The 18,802-nt window shown below is 41.1% G+C and overlaps 1 protein-coding gene across 11 annotated transcripts in view; it reads left to right on the top strand.

The window, feature by feature from the left end:
* Positions 1-926: 926 nt before the first annotated feature.
* Positions 927-18,802, top strand: part of RHOBTB1 (Rho related BTB domain containing 1) — a 140,383-nt gene continuing 122,507 nt past the window's right edge. For 9 of the 11 annotated variants that reach the window (XR_008577941.1, XR_008577940.1, XR_008577942.1 and 6 more), the window contains exons 1-2: positions 928-1,188; positions 6,144-6,242. The gene's annotated coding sequence lies outside the window, so the exon portion shown is untranslated. Of the gene's footprint in view, positions 1,189-6,143; positions 6,243-7,295; positions 7,349-18,802 lie in introns of those variants that run through there. The other 2 variants (XR_008577945.1, XM_054832586.1) reach the window with 2 other exon arrangements.

Below are 18,802 nucleotides of genomic sequence, written 5' to 3'. Positions count from 1 at the left end.
ACAATACCAAATGTCATTTATTTTAAAGGCCCATCTCCTGGAATCCTGTGATTATCCTCTCACATTTCTTTTGCAAAATGAAGGCACAGAGTATGCTGGCGCTTCACAGTACTCTAAAGCAATGATTTATGTGCTGAAGGCAGTCATATTGATACAGCATGCATATATATGCAGCAGTATTGAGACAGTATACAGCAGGTAAATTTCAGGCTGTTATGACTCCACAGGAAAGCACATGAAATAAAAATCATCAAATGAAGAAAGCAAATTCAACAAACCCCACTTCTGTTCTGCTTTTCATGATCTGGGAGGCTAGATTCATTCAAGTGCCCTATAGTGCTTGATTACTTATGACTTCTCACTATTGTTCTCTTCAAAGAGTTTTTTTGTGTTATTGATAGAGAGGTCAGACACCCTGAGGACAGTGTAAATGGGAAGCGTCCTGGCAGGAAAATGGGGTTTACGTTCCTTTTTAGCTACGATTCAGTGCGAAAATTCTTTGTGGGGAAACCAAAGGGCCCAGTGCAGCGGGCAGACAGAAATGTTAAACACAGAAGTATACACACTCCATAGAAACATACAGACCTGACCCCACCATCGGATTCACTGTTTCATCGTGTGTGTGCTTCAACATAGCGCAGGTGTCCCCACCAAAGAGGGGGACAGGTGGCCTCCCCACTGCGCCGCCGCTCCCCCCCACAGGATTTCCTGCCTCGGCAGCCCCTCAATTCCTGGAAACGATTTCTCCCGAGGGCAGGAAGGGCGTCGCGCCGGTACCAACCGCCCGTGAAGAGCCACGGCTGTAAGGACGCGGGGGCCGCAGGAGCCCTCGCACCTCACCTGAGCGGCGGCGCGCGGCACCACAGAGAGCAGCGTCGCCCCGCCCCTCCCTTCCCGCCGCACGCGCCTCTAACGGCCGTAACGGCTGCAACGGCCGTAACGGCGGCACCGCGTGCTCGAGCGCGCTCACGTGACGGCCCACCGCAGCCCGCCCCGGAGGGGGGCAGGCTGGTTGGCTGACTGGGGTGCGCCAGCCGCTCCGCTCCCCGCCGGCCGGGCCGGGCAGGGCGGGCCGCACAGCGCAGCACAACCCAGCGCCGCTGAGGAGGCGGGTCGTGCCGGGCAGAGCGCTGCGGGCGGTGGCTGGCACTTCTACCCCGGCCCCAACGAGTCCCGCTCCGCGCTCAGGTGAGACGCGCGGCCCCGCGGGGCGGGCGGACGGGCGGGCGGGCAGGCAGGCAGGCAGGCAGGCAGGCAGGCGCCACTGTCAGGCGCTGCCCGAGTTTCTCCGGGGCACTTGCCGGGCCAGGAGCGTCGGGATGCGGGCGCGGGTGACCCAGCGGGGCTGGGGCCGGGCGGAGTAGCAAGCTCCGCCGGACCCGCGGGGAGCGGGAAGCTGCCGGGCAGGAGGCGCTGGCAGCCGCCGCGGGGGAAGGAGCGGCGGGCGGCTGAGGCACCGCGGGGCTCGGGGCGGCGCTGCCCAGCGGGCTGGGGGGCGCCGGCCGCCGCCGCCTCTCCTTGACGGCAGATCCTGACAGGAGCACCCGGCCCCTCCGGGTCGCTGAGCGGGGCCGCCGCGTCCCGCCACTGGGGGAGACCCGGCATCTGCCTGGCCCGACCTGGTGTCCCGTTCCTTCCCCGGCAGGGCTAAAAATGCTGACCGCTCCCCTCCCTTGGGTGTGCAGGCGGTCCCGCCGCAACGCTATTGAGCTATTAAATACTGTTAGAAGTTATTATTTCTCTGGTTGAACACGGTGTAAATAGTGCTCTGCGATATTTATTGCTACACCTGATGTGACTTTTACTTGTGCATGGGGGTGGGGGCAGTGGTGGTTTATACCATTTATTCTGGCTACCCCTTCTTTTTGGAAGCTCGATGGACAGAACTAAAATCTGTTCGTATTTCTCTTTCTGGATATTGATCTGGCACTTTCGCCATAAAAATTAAACTTTCCTCTCATATAGATTCTCCAGGCACTTTCTGAATGGACTTTGTTTGAAAAGCAATTTACTGAATTAACGTAGCATGCACAAAGATAACTTGAGCTGACGTACTAGCAAAGTAACATCTACCGCATGAGCAAAAATGGAATTTTCCTGCCCTTAGGTTCCTTTGTAATATTAAATTATTAATGGGTCTCTGCATTACATGAATGAAATTTGCAATTGGTACAGAGTGCAAATGCATGTAGAGAACTGGATACAAGAGGAGTTGGTTATGAAGAAGGACGTGTCTCCAGAAGAACTAGCAGGAGGATGAAGTTAGAGAGCCCCTTCTGTTCCTTAACAGTTCTTGAGAACCTCTAGGGGAGAAGCAGTGGGAGATATCCTGCCCAGCTCTTTTACAGCTCTCAGAAAAGAGGAAAAGAAAAGGGCAAAACTTTTCCCTGCTTGGGGAGCATAGGAAATTAGAGCTTTAGTACATACACTTTTGTTTAGCAGCTGTTTAACTGAGTTGTGGGTGCTCCTAAGGTAGGGTTAGTGGCAATCATAGTATCCTGTCATCTTTTAAAACCTGATTGTCAACTTCTCACCAAATGCCATCATTTGTACTTAGTTAAATAACAGTATTTACATCACATGTTTTCAGTTACTTTTGTCCGTGTAATCAATACAGAAAAAAATTCCTTTATCTCTAAGGTAGACCCCAGAGAAAGCACAGATGTCTAAACTAAAGTAGGAAAGGCAAAACTCAAATTTACTATGGATTCTGAAACATTAAAGGTTTGCAAATATGTTAAGAGGAAATGTTGGTTTAGGTATCAATGGGAAGTAAAATTTCTACTGTCTGTTCAACCATGTAATGTACAGTAAGTGAGGTGTGTCGTAGTAAAGATTACAACAGTGAATTAAGGTTCTGCTATTTCTTTTACTTGAACTTCTTCCAGTATTTGAACTTTTAAAGTCAAAAGTTTGAGGTAAGACCATATTAAGAAAAGTAGAAACATCATGCTTATAAGCAGTTACGTTTCATCCACATAATCACTCAAAGTTTGTTGAAGAGGTTTTGGGCAGATGTACTGAAAATATGTGATGTTATAGAAACATGAAACCAGTACATAGGGATGATAGGCTAGAAAAAGGAAGCTCTTAAGTAGGTTGAGAGGATAAAATTCTGCAATATTGTTTTGTTAGTAATCTTTAAAAAAAAAAAAAAAATGGTGGAGGAAAAAAAGGCTGGATCAACTTAGGCTACTGAACAACCCAGAGGTGAAACTGGGGTGGATTGGAGGAGGAAATTGGGCGGAGTTTTCCTTGGGTTTTCTATAGTGCCATTGTGTTAGAGGAGTGAGTTGTCCACGGCAGAAGAGGCTTCTAGGTCAGATCACACATGACTGGTTACGCTTTGGCCCTGAGGAGCCATCCAGGCAGCTCAGTGTTCCACATGGTCTTGTCTGCCTTCCTTCTGGGTCTGGTTTGCACTGTGATTGTATCATCTGCTGCTCCCCTTCCCACCCATTTACAGGAAGTTCCCCACCTTGGAGAATTAGACCATATAAGTACATCCCTCACTGAATTACTCTGTTCCAGCTGGCTTTACTTTCCCTCAGCTTATGGTGACCTTACTACATGTCCTGTGGACAGCACCATAGTGCATTTGTTGTTGTGGGTGAGCATTAGTTCAGGTAATGCCTGCCTGGGTGAGGAACGGATGGGAGAGAGAAGGAATTGCGCTGCCACGGTCAGAACTGATGTTCTCTGGTGCAGGCACACAGGGTAAGAGTCACATAAAGCCAGTTCTCTTTTCAGCTGTGAGCTCCTCAAGACTCAAATTGGGAAGTTGCACATAAGGTTTAGCTGCTCCGTTCTTCTGAGTGCAGATCATCATCATAGAAATAGAAGATCTGCCTCCACTACCATGGCAGGGAAGATGTTTATAATTTGATGTTATAATCAGACAGCACAATGCTAATTAAGATTAGAACTTTTCTTTTGTGGTCCCAACTATCTTCAGAAAGCGGAAGATTGAGGGGCAGGGGAATGGAGGCCAGAAACTTTTTTTTTTTTCCTGTGAAGCAGAACTTTTAGGATTATGCCTTAGTAGTGATGAAAATCAGGTTTAACTACATTTCTGTCTGTTTACACTTTTCCAACAAGTGGTCTGACTTTACAGCATAACAATTAAAAAAATCTCTCGGCAAGCAGGAGAGTCTCAATGTGGCCTTTGATAGGACAATAATGTAAATAATTAATTATTTTTGAAAAAGAATTATGAATGAGCTGGTGGAAGGGCTCTGCATGTCTGTTTTGAGAGTGAGAAGAATCTCAATGTATCTCTGGAGGCTATGCCTGTGGATTTTAATGAGGGCAAAGCAGACAAAGGCTGGTTGAGATCTCAGTGAAATAAAAACAGAGAAAGCTCTGAGTTTATGATCAGATAAACCAGATCCCCTTTCTTTTGAAAAGGGATATTCTGATAGAAGTTGTAAATAACTTCTAATCTACCATCAGTGCTGAGGAAACAAATGAAGAGTTATCACATAAATAGGTATTTAAACAGTTTGAGAGCCCTGTGTGTGCTAATGCCACTATTTAAGTCATTACATGGAGTTTTCTTTCATTGTGGGATAAGGCTGTTATTTGTAGGGCTCACAAAGGGAGCTATGTGTGGAGACTGTTAGGGCCTGCCTTGGAGAAAGTCGGGGTGAAGACAATAGAAAAGATCATAGAATCATATACTGGTTTGGGTTGGAAGGGACCTCAAAGACCATCTCGTTCCAACCCCCCTGCTGCGGGCAGGGACACCCCCCACTAGACCATGTTGCCCAAAGCCTCATCCAACCTGGCCTTAAACACTGCCAGGGATGGGGCCTCCACAGCTTCTCTGGGCAACCTGTTCCAGTGCTTCACCACTCTGACAGTGAGGAATTTTTTCCTAATAACTAATCTAAATCGACCCTCCTTCAGCTTAAGGCCATTACCCTTTGTTCTGTCACTCCATGCCCTTGTAAACAGTCCCTCCCCAGCTTTCTTGTAGGCCCCTTTAGGTACTGGAAGGCTGCTGTAAGGTTTCCTCAGAGCCCCTGATCATCAGGACGATCTCACCATCAAGATGGTGAGAAGATTCTCAACAGTCATAGCTGCATGAAACATGGCAGTTAAGGAAGACAGATATGGTCTTTGCCACTAAAATGCTTATGGATAAGTAGCAAAGGTGCTTCTGGGAGGATATAAGGAGGACTTCTAGAGGGATATAAAGATCATACCTCTAGCATCAATTCCACAAAGGTGGAATGAGGTGTTACTTCATTTTCTGTGTTCACTCTCCCTGTTGTCTTGTGCAGGGTATCTACAGAAGTTGGGAATTTCTGTGAGAAACTGAATTCAGTCCTAAATTCAACTCTGAAATGTTGCTGATAAGGAGGGAGAAATACCTAGAAAAGCTAAGCACGTCGCTAGTCTCTTCAGCTGAAAAAATCTGCATTTCTCTTCTGCTTTTCAAGCTAGCATGAAACCTCTGAAAGCTACTTGTCTCACTGAGTGTTGCTTTTAGGGCAGCATCTGAGGTGAAATCAGTGTTACTTCCACCCTAGGTTCTTGGAAAACCTCAGCCTTACCCCTGGATGGGAACCAAGCCACAATAATGCAGGCATTTACCAAACACAGCGAAGCACTTCTATAATTAATTTCATTTGGGACCAAAGGTGGAAGCAACACAGAAGTCCCACTTAAACATGTCATCAGGCTGTCAGCTCATATTTTAGAGTCTTGTCACCTTCCTGAAGGTGGGCAAAAACCCCCTTGTCAGAGTCTGTTAGCTAACCTATGAAGAGCTGGTTAACTGTGATAACAGCAGTGTTTGGTTCTGACATGTAAGGTGATTTTTTTTTTTTTAATCTTAATCCAGAGGAAAATTATTTAAAAACAAGCTTTATTTGACTGAGCTGTGTCAATCTCCAGTTATGCTCAAAAACTCATCTATCTGTCCATGATTTCTTTGGTGCATTGGAGTGAATGGTTAGTATTTTAATGCAGATACTCATCTGTTTGAAACTTTGAAAGATTGTTTTGTTGACCAAGCAGGCCTGTTTTACAGTATAAAATAGATCATAAGAGATGTCTTTGGTATTTCATGTGTTGTAATATTAGATGGAAAATAGTAGGGTTTATTCTCTTTTTTCTTTCCTTCCTTTTCCCTTCAGGAGAGCCACAGTAAGAGAAAGACATGAAATATCTTTAATGGAATTCTGCTTTTCATCAAGCTGTTAAAAATGGACATGAACATTATTTTCTCCTGTGAGGTAAGTATCCCCAGGGAGAAATTAAAAAAAAAAAAAAACAAAACCAAACCCAAAACCAAACTGCCTCATTTCACTTAGTATTGCCTATCACCATTGCTGTTCTATCCAGCAGCTTTTGGTCAGGTATTTTAAAGTTATAACATCCATAACTTGGAGAACTTTGTACTGAAAATCTTAACTGAAAAGTCCTAGAATTAATCTTTTCACTTACAGGATTAGTCAGCTTTGTTCTGGTATTCCAGTAGATAAAAACAAACGTATAAAGGATCTGCGTTGTTGCAGAGTTAGTGTAATGGGCGGCTTCTGCACATAGTAGCTTTTGACCCAATGTCAAGCTTTTCTTCAAAGCATCAAAGAAACGGAAGCTGCTAAGTCTAATTTTCAAAAGTGAATACTTACACAGACTAACTGCAGAGGGAGGAAATGAGTGAGATCCTGGGATGAAGAAAGAGTTTGTACCACGAATACGCAGGTACTCTTTTTATGCAATCAGGCAGCTTTCTCTGTTCCTGCTCTGTGCAGCCTCGGGAAAAGATGGGGCTGTTGCCAGCCTAAATTACAGGTGCATATTGATAATACCTCTGCCAAGTCCCATACACAGATCTTCACTGGTTCATATAGTAAGCATGGGAGTTAGTAAAGCCAAATACATTTCCCTAATTTAGGATCACAGGAAAATTCAGGTTGTAAGGAACCTCAGGAAGTCAGATAGTACAGTCCCCTGCTCAAATTTTCAAGTAGTCAATGAAATTAGGTCATTTTCACCCATTGCCCTTCCCAGTCTGTTATATGTTCAGAAGCATTAGCAAAAGGTGGATTTCTATCTTGCCATATGTACATTATAATAATGCACATAGGAACATAACATGCTACTAAAACTTGTCAGAGGGGAAAATATTTTTATTAAACAGGATTGTACAAGAATGGTCTCTTTCTCTGAACAAAGGAAACAAATCTCTGATGTATTCATTTTTTGCAATTACAAATTGAACCTTTACAGGTCATCTAACACAGTGATATGCTGCCAATATTTTCAAGATGGGTTCCCTGCAAGAATGACCCTCTTTCCAGGCATCTCTAGGGAATCTGTTTATTTACTTTCTCATGTAAGCAAAATTGCTTTCTCATAATAAAGGGAAGGGAAGTGAACATGTTGTTTATCCTGCCTGATACATGTTACTGAAACATTTCCTCTGAAATATAAATATTTGTTCATGGGAAAACATAGTGACAATGTGAATAAAAATAAGCATCTTGTCAGGAAGCTTAGGGAGCAATCTTTCTCTCCTCTGGGCTCTCAAAGTAAACCCAAAGCAAGTGCTTCCCCCCCTGCCCCCCACCAGTCATTATGTCCTACCAAACAGAATGGTTTGTGAGTCCTAGGAATAACTACTTCAGTGTTTTGGCCAGGGAGGGTCGTACAAAGAAGGGCTTAATGCTGTGTTGTGGTGGCAGCTAAAAGAACCACACAGCTGTTTGCTCCCTCTCTCCCTCCCAGAGGGGTGGGGGAGAGAATTGGGGGCGGGGGGGAAGCTAAATCTTGTAGGTTGAGATAAAGACAGTTTAATAGGACAGAAAAGGAAGGCAATAATAATAATGATAAAAGAACATACAAAATGAGTGATGAACAGCACAATTTCTCACCACCCAAAGCCAATGCTCAGCTAGTTCCTGAGCTGTCCCTCCTCCAGGCAAAGCCCCAGTTATATACAGAGCATGATGTCATGTGGTATGGAATATCCCTTTGGCCAGTTTGGGTCAGCTGTCCTGGCTGTGTCCCCTCCCAGCTTCTTGCCCCGCCCTCCCCCCGCCATCTTCTCATTGGTAGGGCAGTATGAGAAGCTGAAAAGTTCTTGACTGCTTGACAACAACTAAAAACATCGGTGTGTTATCAACATTATTCTCATCCTAAATCCAAAACACAGCACTATACCTGCTGTTAGGAAGAAAATTAACTCTATCCCTGCCAAAACCAGGACATGCAGTCAGGAGAGATTTCAATGTTCAGAGCCTGATAGGAGGGTCATTGTAGTGAAGAGACACTTGGTTTACTTTGGATTTATGCTTCTCTTAATGTACTTTGAATTGATCCATCAAAATTGGTAATTTAATAGCTTTAATAGTTACATTAGTAATTTAATGAGCCTCCTCCAGCACATCATCAAAGACAAACGTATACTTTGTGAACAAAAATAGAAGTAATTTTATAGATAATGCAGTTCCTGAAAGCCAGTATATAACGTTACATGTATGCAAGTTGTGATGCTATGAATTATTTAGTATATGCTGAGTGATCTCAGCACCATGAAATACTTATTAAGGGAAATGGCACACCTAAGAACCCCAATATCTCAGTTCACCTCTACTCCCGGTGTGAAGTCTCCCTTCCCAGGCTGATTTTCTGTCTGAAAATAAATTTCTGGGTAACATGCGTAGCTTGTGTAATTAAGTTACAGAATAATGTTCTCAGAAAATATATTCTGTGAACTCGCTGTTTCCTCACCAGTTTCTGTTGCTTCTGTGACTGAGTCTCATTTCCTGAAGAGGACATATCTGCAGGTCTGCACAAAAGTTAATTTACGTATTCTCATGTGTGTGAGTCAGAAAATGCTGTATTTGTAGAAGGCATGACTTTGTAGAGGTGTTATTTGCTCCTTAATAGCCCAGTCACAGCTTATTTGCTTATGAGCTTTTGTGTCACTTGAGGCATTACGAGACAAGTGGTAGTAAATTTAGCTCTCTGGTTAAAGAAGCCACTGCTCTTTCAGAGATTATTTTTTCCACAGTCAGTGAAATAAAATGGTTACATATATGTTAACCCCTACAGCACAGAGTCTGGCAATTTAATTTAGCTCACAATTCAGATAGGTAAAACTGAAGGGGGTGTGTGAAACAGTAACCTACAGTAGAATTAAATGTAGCAGAGCAAATTTTAAATTTTAGAACTTCTTGAGCTAGTTCTTCAGAAGCTTATAATTGCTTGTGAGTAGAGATTGGAAAATTGGGGGACTGCTGTGTGTCTGTGGTCGGGGTGTGGGAGGAAGGGGCAATGTTGCTGTTTGTTGCTTTTAATCCCTGTAATTAAATTTATGTTTTCTAGTGCTGCCTATCACAGACTCTTGAAATACTGTACTAAGCACATTTCTAACCTCATCATGGGATTTCCTGTGCTCTTTGATAAAGGAGAATGAATGATTCTCACACCACCTAAGCAGAATCAGGAAACAATTCTTTGTTGTTGTTAGGTGGGAAATAAAGAAAGAAATTATGAAGTTCTAAAATGTCCATTAATTCAGGAAGCTTAAGCAACAAGGTACCCAGTACAAGAAATCCAAGTAGTGATAGAAAAGCAATGCTGTCACCCCAGAGCATCCTCTTGCCAACTGGAATTACCTGTGTTTTACGCTTTTGGAAGCAAGGGCCTAGCACTCCCAAGATGAGGATTTGCAGCAATAAAAACACTTAGTATGGTAACAGTACCTGAGCTTTAGTTACTTGCTTGTTTTCACCACTTTATCAGTAGTGAAATATGCTTCTACCTCCTGGGCTCCTAAATGGGCAGGCGTTCCAATAATTGTACTGAGCAGTAGGTACTGTTTACACCTGAGACATATATATGTTGTCACCCTTATGACTATCCATGTTTCAGTTCTTGATTTATGGCTATTGCTAAACACTTGAACTCCTTAAATTTGGCTTTTCTATTTCAGGTACATGTTTTTGATTGTCATATGTTCTTAGGCATACATGTAGATTATTGGTCACTAAATAGAGAGGAATGTTTCAAAAAATACTTCAGTCTTCTAAGGAAAATACCTGTGGGTCAGGCTTCTCTTGAGGCAATGCAACTGTCTCTATTGGATTTTCTCCGGGGTGAATTTGGTTCTTTTAATCCTCCTTTCTTTGTGTGTTTGTCGGTTCCTACTGGCAACGCTATAATTAAGGAACTCTCAACGTTTCTCTTACAATAATAGTACAATAGTATTTTAACTCTAGTTCTGAATTTCAGCTAGAAGCCTAATGTAAAAAATAAGTGCTGTTCACCTATTTTACATTGTAATGGTGGAGAAATATTTCTCTTTTGTAACAGACATAGTTTGACAAAATTTTATAGGCAGTTGCTTCTGTAAATAATTCATACCTTTTCCTGCAAAAATATTTTGGAGATGAGTTAGGGGAGGCATTCCGTTTACTTGAGGCTTTTATAATGCTACAAAATCCACCCTGCTCCACACACTCTAGCACTGCCAATATATATGGGAGCAAATAAGATTAATACCTTTGCAGTAGTTCTTTTCTATCTTTACCTAGGAAAAGGACTCTTACCTGACTCAGAAAAGACTGTAAAAAGTTCTTTAAAAATAAAAAGCTACATGCCTTGCTACTTTATTGAAAAAGGAAAAAAAACTGTCAGTGGGATTCATGATGCTTTGGCAATATGACTTCCAAGCAATGAGTGCATGAGAAATTTCAAGGCACTGGAATACTTTTGATTCTGTTAGAGCTCCCTGAATGCCTGATTAAGTTCAAAACCACTGCTGGTGGTTCTAGCTTGTTTTTAATTTTACAAAGGTAAATTTTGCTCTTGACATATTTAAATGCTACAGTTATCTATGTATGTGTAACTGGAAAGTGATGTCTTTTTCTCCATACTTTGCAAATTACACAGTATCCATAGCAGCTTGAATCCTTTAAGCTCCCTGGTTTTGCCTAATGTGTATTTCAGGCCTGTAACAATGATACTTTGACAGTTCCTGGAGGTAGTCTGTTCCGCACTCTCTGTAAAAAAACTGCAACTATGTGCTTTCATGGTTGATGGCTTTTGAATGGTAGTATTAAAAAAAGAACAGAATCCTTTTTGGTAACTACTCCTAATAAACATAATTTGGGAAAGGTTTATCAAACAGCCTGTGGTGAAATATGCAACCTGTCTTCATTCACTGCTTCTTAGACTTGGAATCACTTGTGTGCATTCAGTTATATGAATCACTTGTGTATACCCCTCTGCAATTTCTGCAACTATCATTATCCTTCAGCTCCACAGTTTTGCTAGAATTTATAGAAAGTGTTTCAGATGGAGAAAGGTGTCGATCAGAACTAACCCTGGTAATATTCTTTCTGCATGTGATCTAAGGCCTTGACTCATTGGGGAAACAAAAAAGTGGTAACTGGATTTGCTTAGTCATATTGAAGTAAACTGCTAAAATAGATGAGCAGTGTTTGGACAGTAGAAACCTTGTGTTGATATAATCCAGTCTAACCCACTGAATTTAAGTTTGTGTTGCAGAAGTGCAGCCTTTACGAGGCAATCTGCGCTAGTGTGACTAAATCATGTCGTTAAACTGGCGTAAACGGTTGTATGATGCATAAGGTCTTACCTTACTGGAAAAGCTTTCTCTTTCAAAAAATGTGTAGTTCAAAAGTAGAGAATGTGCAGAATGTAACAGGAGTTTCAGACTTTGAATTTGGATCTTGAATTATTAAAGCTACAGTGTTGCTACTGTGCAGAATCACACTATTCAAAATAAATGAAGAATGGTACTGCAATCTTATGGGGAGGAACTGTAATCCAAATCAGTACATTCTTTGAACAACCTGGTCAAAAAATATTAAAGTGATGAGTGTTTCGTTCAGTGCTGGTTTGTTTCAGCTACTTTGTTATATGCCTTCATCTTTCTAAGACAGGCATGTTACAACTAATTCTGTGGACTTTTTCTTCTTGAATTATCACCTGAATTGAAGCCCCGAAGAGTCAAGGGAAGCTTTTCCCTGTCAGTTTCAGTAGGATTTATATCGGGCTTTTACGCCATAATTGGGATCTTTTACTTTCACATCTAGCTAACTATGGGACAGAGGTGCAGAAGACTTAGTTGTAGTTAATAAGACTGTTTCTCAAAGATTAATGATAGTCAGATTAAGCTGCCCTTGATTCTACTATTTAATCCTGCTCTGTTGGTTTGACACCCTGTGAAGAATATGGCTGTTGGCTGCTCTTCCTGTGTATAAGCAGTGATTCAGAGACCGATAATACTAGTCTTTGGCAACTGTGAAAAAGGAGAGAAAATCCACTTGGCTTCTCTTCCCCTCACCACTCCTACCCTACACCTTCCAGTTCCTGTAATTAGAGATCTATGTACAAGACTTGTCCTCACGATCTCTGTAGCACCAGCATAAGTAACTCAGAGAAGTAATGGCATGTCATTGCAGAGATCTCTACGGATGTATTACTCCTGTAGAATTTATGCAAACTTGGACCAATATTTCAGCTTCTAAAATTTGGTCTACATTTTGTATCCTTCTGCATCTAAAGCTACTAGGCTTTTAATACATTAGGTGATTTTTACAAATCTCAAAAGGCAGAGAGAGCACTTATAATGCTTTAAAGAATAAGAGCTGATTCATTTATATATGGCTTTTAAAGCTCAATAGCTCGGATCAAGAGTGAGAAGCAAAGACTGTGTTTGCCATTGAAAACCTCTTCTTGTAGTATAAAGGGGTTCCAAGATATCACTGTCTCTTTGAAACTCAGTACTCAGACAGAAGTGCGTTTTGACTGATCTACATAGAGGAGAGACGGAGACAGACAGCTAGCCAGAAGGTCAGGCAGAGAGAAAATCTTCCCCAGCTGACTGTTTGCTATGACTCTCTTTTCATTCCGCAAAGAAGTTCTTTCCATTCCATTAACATCTGATTAGATTGCAGAAACGTTTTAAGAAACTCTGAACAGTTATGCAGATGCCAGCACTGCAGGTGAGATAAATGGATAATATACTACAGACATTAAATCAGTTTTTCAAGGTGAGGATTTGCATTTCATGTATGTGTGTGAATGTTGTCCTGTGAATTGGCAATAAAGAGTTGTTCTAGACTGAAAATATATTTCTGATATGGCCCAGTCTGCGAACAGAAGCAGTAGCTAGGGACAGAATTGTCAAAAAGTTAGAATAAGTATTCTATTAATCAGACTTTCACTGCTGCATTAAGCATAGCATTACCCTTAATTTTGGTTAGTGAGCTTTATAATATATAACACTCCAATAAATTGCCATAAAGGGCAAACCATTGATTTTGAAGATGAATCTCCTGTACCTTGGAAAACCCCTTAAATACTGGAAATAGCTGATAAAGCAGGCGTGCTTTGGGTAGTTGGGAAAAAGTCTTATGACACTTTGGTGCGATCATTTCCAGTTTCATTCCCTTGCCTAACAGCAAAATGACACACATTCAAGAAGAAAACCTCGTGCTAGTCAGTTCTTCCCATTTAGCTTCTGTTTGGAACTGGTTTTATAAGCTGATTAAATCTTTCTTACCCACGTTGTAGGTCTGAGGATCTAGAAGCAGGGAATCTAGCAAATACAAGTTGTGGCAAACTTGCAACAATTAAAAAAAATACACACCTAATACAAAACTGTGCTGTACAACAAATTCTTAATACAGCCTTGTCCTCTCTGGGTTGTGAACGCAGCGAGCCATAATTCTACCGCTTCTTCCCTTAGGAGACTCTTATATAACCGCTCAGCTGTTTCTCTTACTGTTCTCCATAGTCAGTCAAAATTTTATTTTGCTTAATTGTATCCTGGTACACCTAACTTTGCAAACTGGGACTATTCAAATGAATCCACTCCCTTTTAAGACCAGACTTTGCAGCCTGTAGAAAGAGAAGTACAGTAGCAAAGGCAGCAATAGAGTTTTGTAAGGTTTCACGAGAGAAACTCTTGACAGTGCAAGTGAAGAGGCTGAGACATACCCGAGTCAGCAGAGCACCCTTCCAGCAACAAAGGCTAACCACATACTGGGCTGCGTTAGGACAAGCGTAGTGAGGAGGTCGATGGCAGTGATAATTTCCCTCTACTCAGCACTTGTGAGGCTGCATCTGAAGCACAATGTCCAGTTTCAGGCTTCACAGTGCTGAAGAGAGTATTGACCAACTGAAGAAAGAGCAATGAAGGGCTACTAGTATAGTTAAGGGACTGAAACACAAGATGTACTCAGAGAGACTGAGATGTTTATCAGGCCTGGAGAAGAGAAGGCTAAGAGGGCATCTAATTACTATTTCTGGTACCTAACAAGAGGTTATAGGGGAAACTAGACTCTTCTCACAGTCGCACAACAAAAGGACAAGAGGCAGCAGTCACAAGTAGCAGCAAGGTAAATTCTCACTGGGTGTAAAGAAAAACATTTTCATAGTGACTGGCTAAGCAATGGAGCAGCAGGTTGGAGACTGTGGGTTTAGCATCCTTGACCTGATCAAGCTTTGAAGTTAGCTGTGCATTGAGGAGGAGGTTGAACTGGATGACTTCTGGAGGCCCCTTCCCACCTAAATTGCAATTCTGTTGAGGGGTGAGATGGGGAGAGTAGGATCTTAGAAGTAACAGATTAAGTTTGGAAGTGGGAGAAGGCAAAAGCCAACATCCTACATGGGATTAGACTAAAAACTAAAGCATTGTTGAAATATTACCCTCTGAAAAAGTGGTAGGTATCTGATTTTTATTCCAAGTTATAAGTATTGGCATCTTCCTTCTCTAGATAATCCCTTTTTTGTTTACCCAGCTGTTTAAAATGTATGCATATATTAAGCATTTTATATCCCTCTGCTAGTGAAAAAGAATGTGGAAATCCAATTCATAAGGCAAACAACTGGTGCTATGTATCATTCATAGAATGCTCTAATGAAATCTGGTGCATTGCAGGCTTCTTAAGTGATGATGGTCTTGCACTATATTTAGCATTCAGTGAATAACTGAAAAGCCCTAACAAATAAATGCATAGTGGTCTATGTTACCATGTCTAATGCACACAGTGAAGATATCATCATCTACATTACATGTCTCCATCTCTGAGAATTGAGACAATTGTGTGGGATAGTATGAAAAGGGATGCAACTGACCTAATCAGTTTGCACAGTTGGCTGAGAATAGATGTTGACATCACTAAATGGAAGGACCTTACGTCAAATGCTAAACTCTGTCCTTATTACACCAAAGAGAAAAAAGGACTGCATACAATATCTAATAGTTTTGAAAAGTAACCTAATTGTGAATACATAAGCATTTGGCATGGGTACATTACAGTTCTGAATGCAAGCCCTTTAATACAAAAATTGTATTGACAGGAAATGACTTGAATTTTATTTCAATGTGTATAGAACATGCATTTACATAGTTTTTTCAAGACATTTATTCTCTTTATGAATTTTTATGGATAGAATCTAATGGAATATATACTCATCCATTACAGAAGTAGTTAGAAATTATTTTGATCTACCCACATAATTAAAGCCTCTAAGCCTAATTGTGGGGAAAAAGTAGACTTCAATGACAGGAGCTGGATAATTCTGGTATTTTTTTCTTCATATGCTGCCAGTTGGCTGAGACTATGTATATCACATGCAATGGGTGGATGGTGAAGTCCATAACTGAACTATCACGTCTCCTTATTTTGGTAGTACATCATTCATTCATGTTCTTTTGTACTGTTGAAAGCAGGTTTCAGGGACTGTAGAGAGCACCTTCTATCCCTGCGAGATTGCCATATGCAACATGGAGCCCACATGAAATAATTTAACTTATTTTGTTTTACTTAATTCCTTGTGCATTTAAAATTATTTTCACTAACAGTCTTTTAATCTTAACATGCTCTTAAACTCTTCTAATATGAAGGGCCTCTGCATTCAGGGGTAAGAAAGAGAGAGGAACTCCAGTTTGTCTTGTACTATTGAGTTTTGGTTTTGGACTGTCCCAGGCTGCCTCTGCAATGTCAGATCTGCCCTCTCTCAGTGCACGCTCAAGCCCAGTCCTGTAACTGTCCATGCTGACTGTTGTCAGTGTGTGTAACTTGTCTTAGGAAACTGTGTTCATGCTTTGGTGTTACTACCTAAAACAAAGCAGAAATAATCTCAGTTGTCCTGAATTAAAAGCTTGAGTGGTTCCTCAGAAGGAGCAAGGAGCTAAATCACTAGATTTTTTAATTTATTTTTTTTTAAAGCAGGCTTCTGTGATAGACCCTACCTAGACCTCTGATACAGGGAGGAACCCCTTGTTTCCACATGGCCTCAAGTCTGGATGGCTCTAGGATCTAGACTTTCTCAGAGAGCTGATAAACAGTAATATAAAAACTAAACCCCAGACTTAGGATGCTTTGACTATCATTCTTCTGCAGATATAGCAGACTTTGATTACGATGGAGTGGTAAGAAGCACAGACTAGTTCATTACCTCCTCTTCCAGAAGAGTTTTGACAAAGAAGCTAAAGTAAATGCTTGTAGTCCCTTCTTCCCGCACTTCCTGCTACCCTTGACTGGTATTTTTTCAACCTATCTACTCCTGAGCCTTTCTCTGGTGTTTCAGGAGTAAAGAGGATGGAAGGGCCTGAGGGCACTGAGCTTCAGCATTTCTGAGCTGGTAGAAAGCTCCCTAAGGAGTTTTGCTAACGCTGCATGTTGGAGCAGCCTCTGAAGTTAAACTAACTCTCCACATCCAGGAGTAGAAAGGTCATTTGTAAATTCAGTTATGGTTTATGCACAACTGATGTTCTCTCCTGATGTTTTTTAATCATCTGAGAAATATATTCTCAAAAACAAAAGGTTAATTTAGCCCGAGTGACAAGTAAGATGTTGGAGCATATGGGACTATACCTTTACATTTGCACTTCCAAATGTGTTTGTTGATTTAGCAAAACTAAAATAATTCTGAGTAGAATTCTCCATGGGTATGAATGCATTTTCTAATTATTATTTTATTCTTTTTTTATCCAGTTATTCTCTAAGCTGGATGATAGTTAAAAGCACATAATGGAGATGCAGTGATGCACTTGGCAGCCCATAATCATGTTTTGGAAAGCTGTACAGGCTTGTCAAAAGCAGAATTTGTAGTTAAATGCTAGCCATGGTCCAATGCCATGTCCTTTAGGATTGCTTGCAAAGATGGAACTTACTTCCTTCTCCCTTTCCCTCTAGGGGTTATTCTCCTCTGAAAACAAACAAAAAAGAAAAATCCAAGATGGTGACATAGAATACTTAAACATCTAATTGAGTAAAGCTTTACTACTCATATGTTTTTAATGCTTATGTAAAGTCAGGGGAATACTTGTGGTTTATTACTGTGCTTTCTTGTATCAAAGCCTAAAAACTGTCAGTTGCTGTATGCCCCATTAGAGATGCATTTCAGCCACCTCTCAAGGTGTGTCACTCAAGTTTATGGTCAAAACTCTACTGTTTAAAAGTTTGAAAAAATGTAAATACGGTTCAATAGAATTATATGTCAGAGAACAGAGAGCTTCTAGCTGTCCTGAGTTTTTATTTTATGCCATGCTGGAAAAGCTGCACTGAATTATGTGTTATACGTTTGTGGTGGGAAAGCACTGAATGGTAAAAGTTGATGTAGATGGCCATTAAAATGGAAACTACAGAGTAGCGTGTAGTTGTTTCCACAGCTGCAGAAGCCTACAGGCTCTGGGTACCCTTTGGTGAAACATAAAAAAAAAAAAAAAAAGAGAGAAGCTTCAGACCTTTTCTTTACCCCCATCAAAAGCAAAGCCCTGTTTCTCTTTTTCCCATTTTAACCACCTGACTAATCTTTGTCATTGCTGTATTCTGCTAAATTTACTGTTGTGCACTAAAAATAACACTTTCTCCATTCTTCCTGCCCTCTTCCTTTATTTCTGTAGAAAAGCTCTGTAACAAGCTTGCAAGAAGATCTAAAGGTTGGTGGTTTTTTGATTGCAGTCCAATACTACTTGAGTCAATATCAGAGCAAGTCTGGATGCTTTGTATCAATTGTCTCCCACATGATGCTAACTTAACCTGTTATGACAGTAACATTCACTCTGCAGCAGTGATAGTCTAGGTGTGTTTAACAGAGACATGGGGTTCTAGCTCTGTGATTTGTCTTCAGAAAGTGATCACTTAGACTGTAAAACAAAGGTACCAATAAGGAATTAAGATTTGCCATACTGAAAGAATCCAGTAAAATGAATACCCTTTTTAGCACCCTGCCCTTTTTTAGCACCCTGCTTTGCTTGGCCCCCTGAATTAAGTGAGATGAACCTGGGCCTTATTGTTTTCCTAAAAGTTGCATGTCCTAGAAACAAGTGAATACATAGGAAATCTTGTTCTTGCATAGAATGAAAACTTCTAGTCCTCATTTGTGGAGAAAAAACAGCTCATGTAGAGTTTGAAACATAAAAAAATGGAAGTTAATTATGCTATAAATTTTAAATCTCTAGATTATAGGATTTGACCTTTTTAACTTTTTGTTGCCTGCATTATCAATTCAGTATTTGATTGCAAGCAGATGTCTGAGTGAGATTGGTTTGGTTGGTTTAGTTTCTGATGCATTTGTCTTGTCCATCCAAACTGTGCAAAGCTAGGAAAGTAACACTATTTTCAATGATGCACATTGTTGTTCTTCTGCACCTAATAGCCTCCTGTGATATGAAGTTGCAAACTGTAATTTTTCCTCATGTAGATGTACTCAATTGAAAATTGCTGCAGTCTGACCTGGTTAATATAAGCTTGGCTTCTAGGTAGTTGAAAAATGTAAGTAGTTGACTATAATCAAATGC

This window comes from Grus americana, chromosome 7 (genome assembly GCF_028858705.1).
Source record: "Grus americana isolate bGruAme1 chromosome 7, bGruAme1.mat, whole genome shotgun sequence".
Taxonomy (NCBI): Eukaryota; Metazoa; Chordata; class Aves; order Gruiformes; family Gruidae; genus Grus; species Grus americana.
The sequence above is the reverse complement of the archived record's forward strand: the minus strand, read 5'-3'. Positions and strand labels throughout refer to the sequence as shown.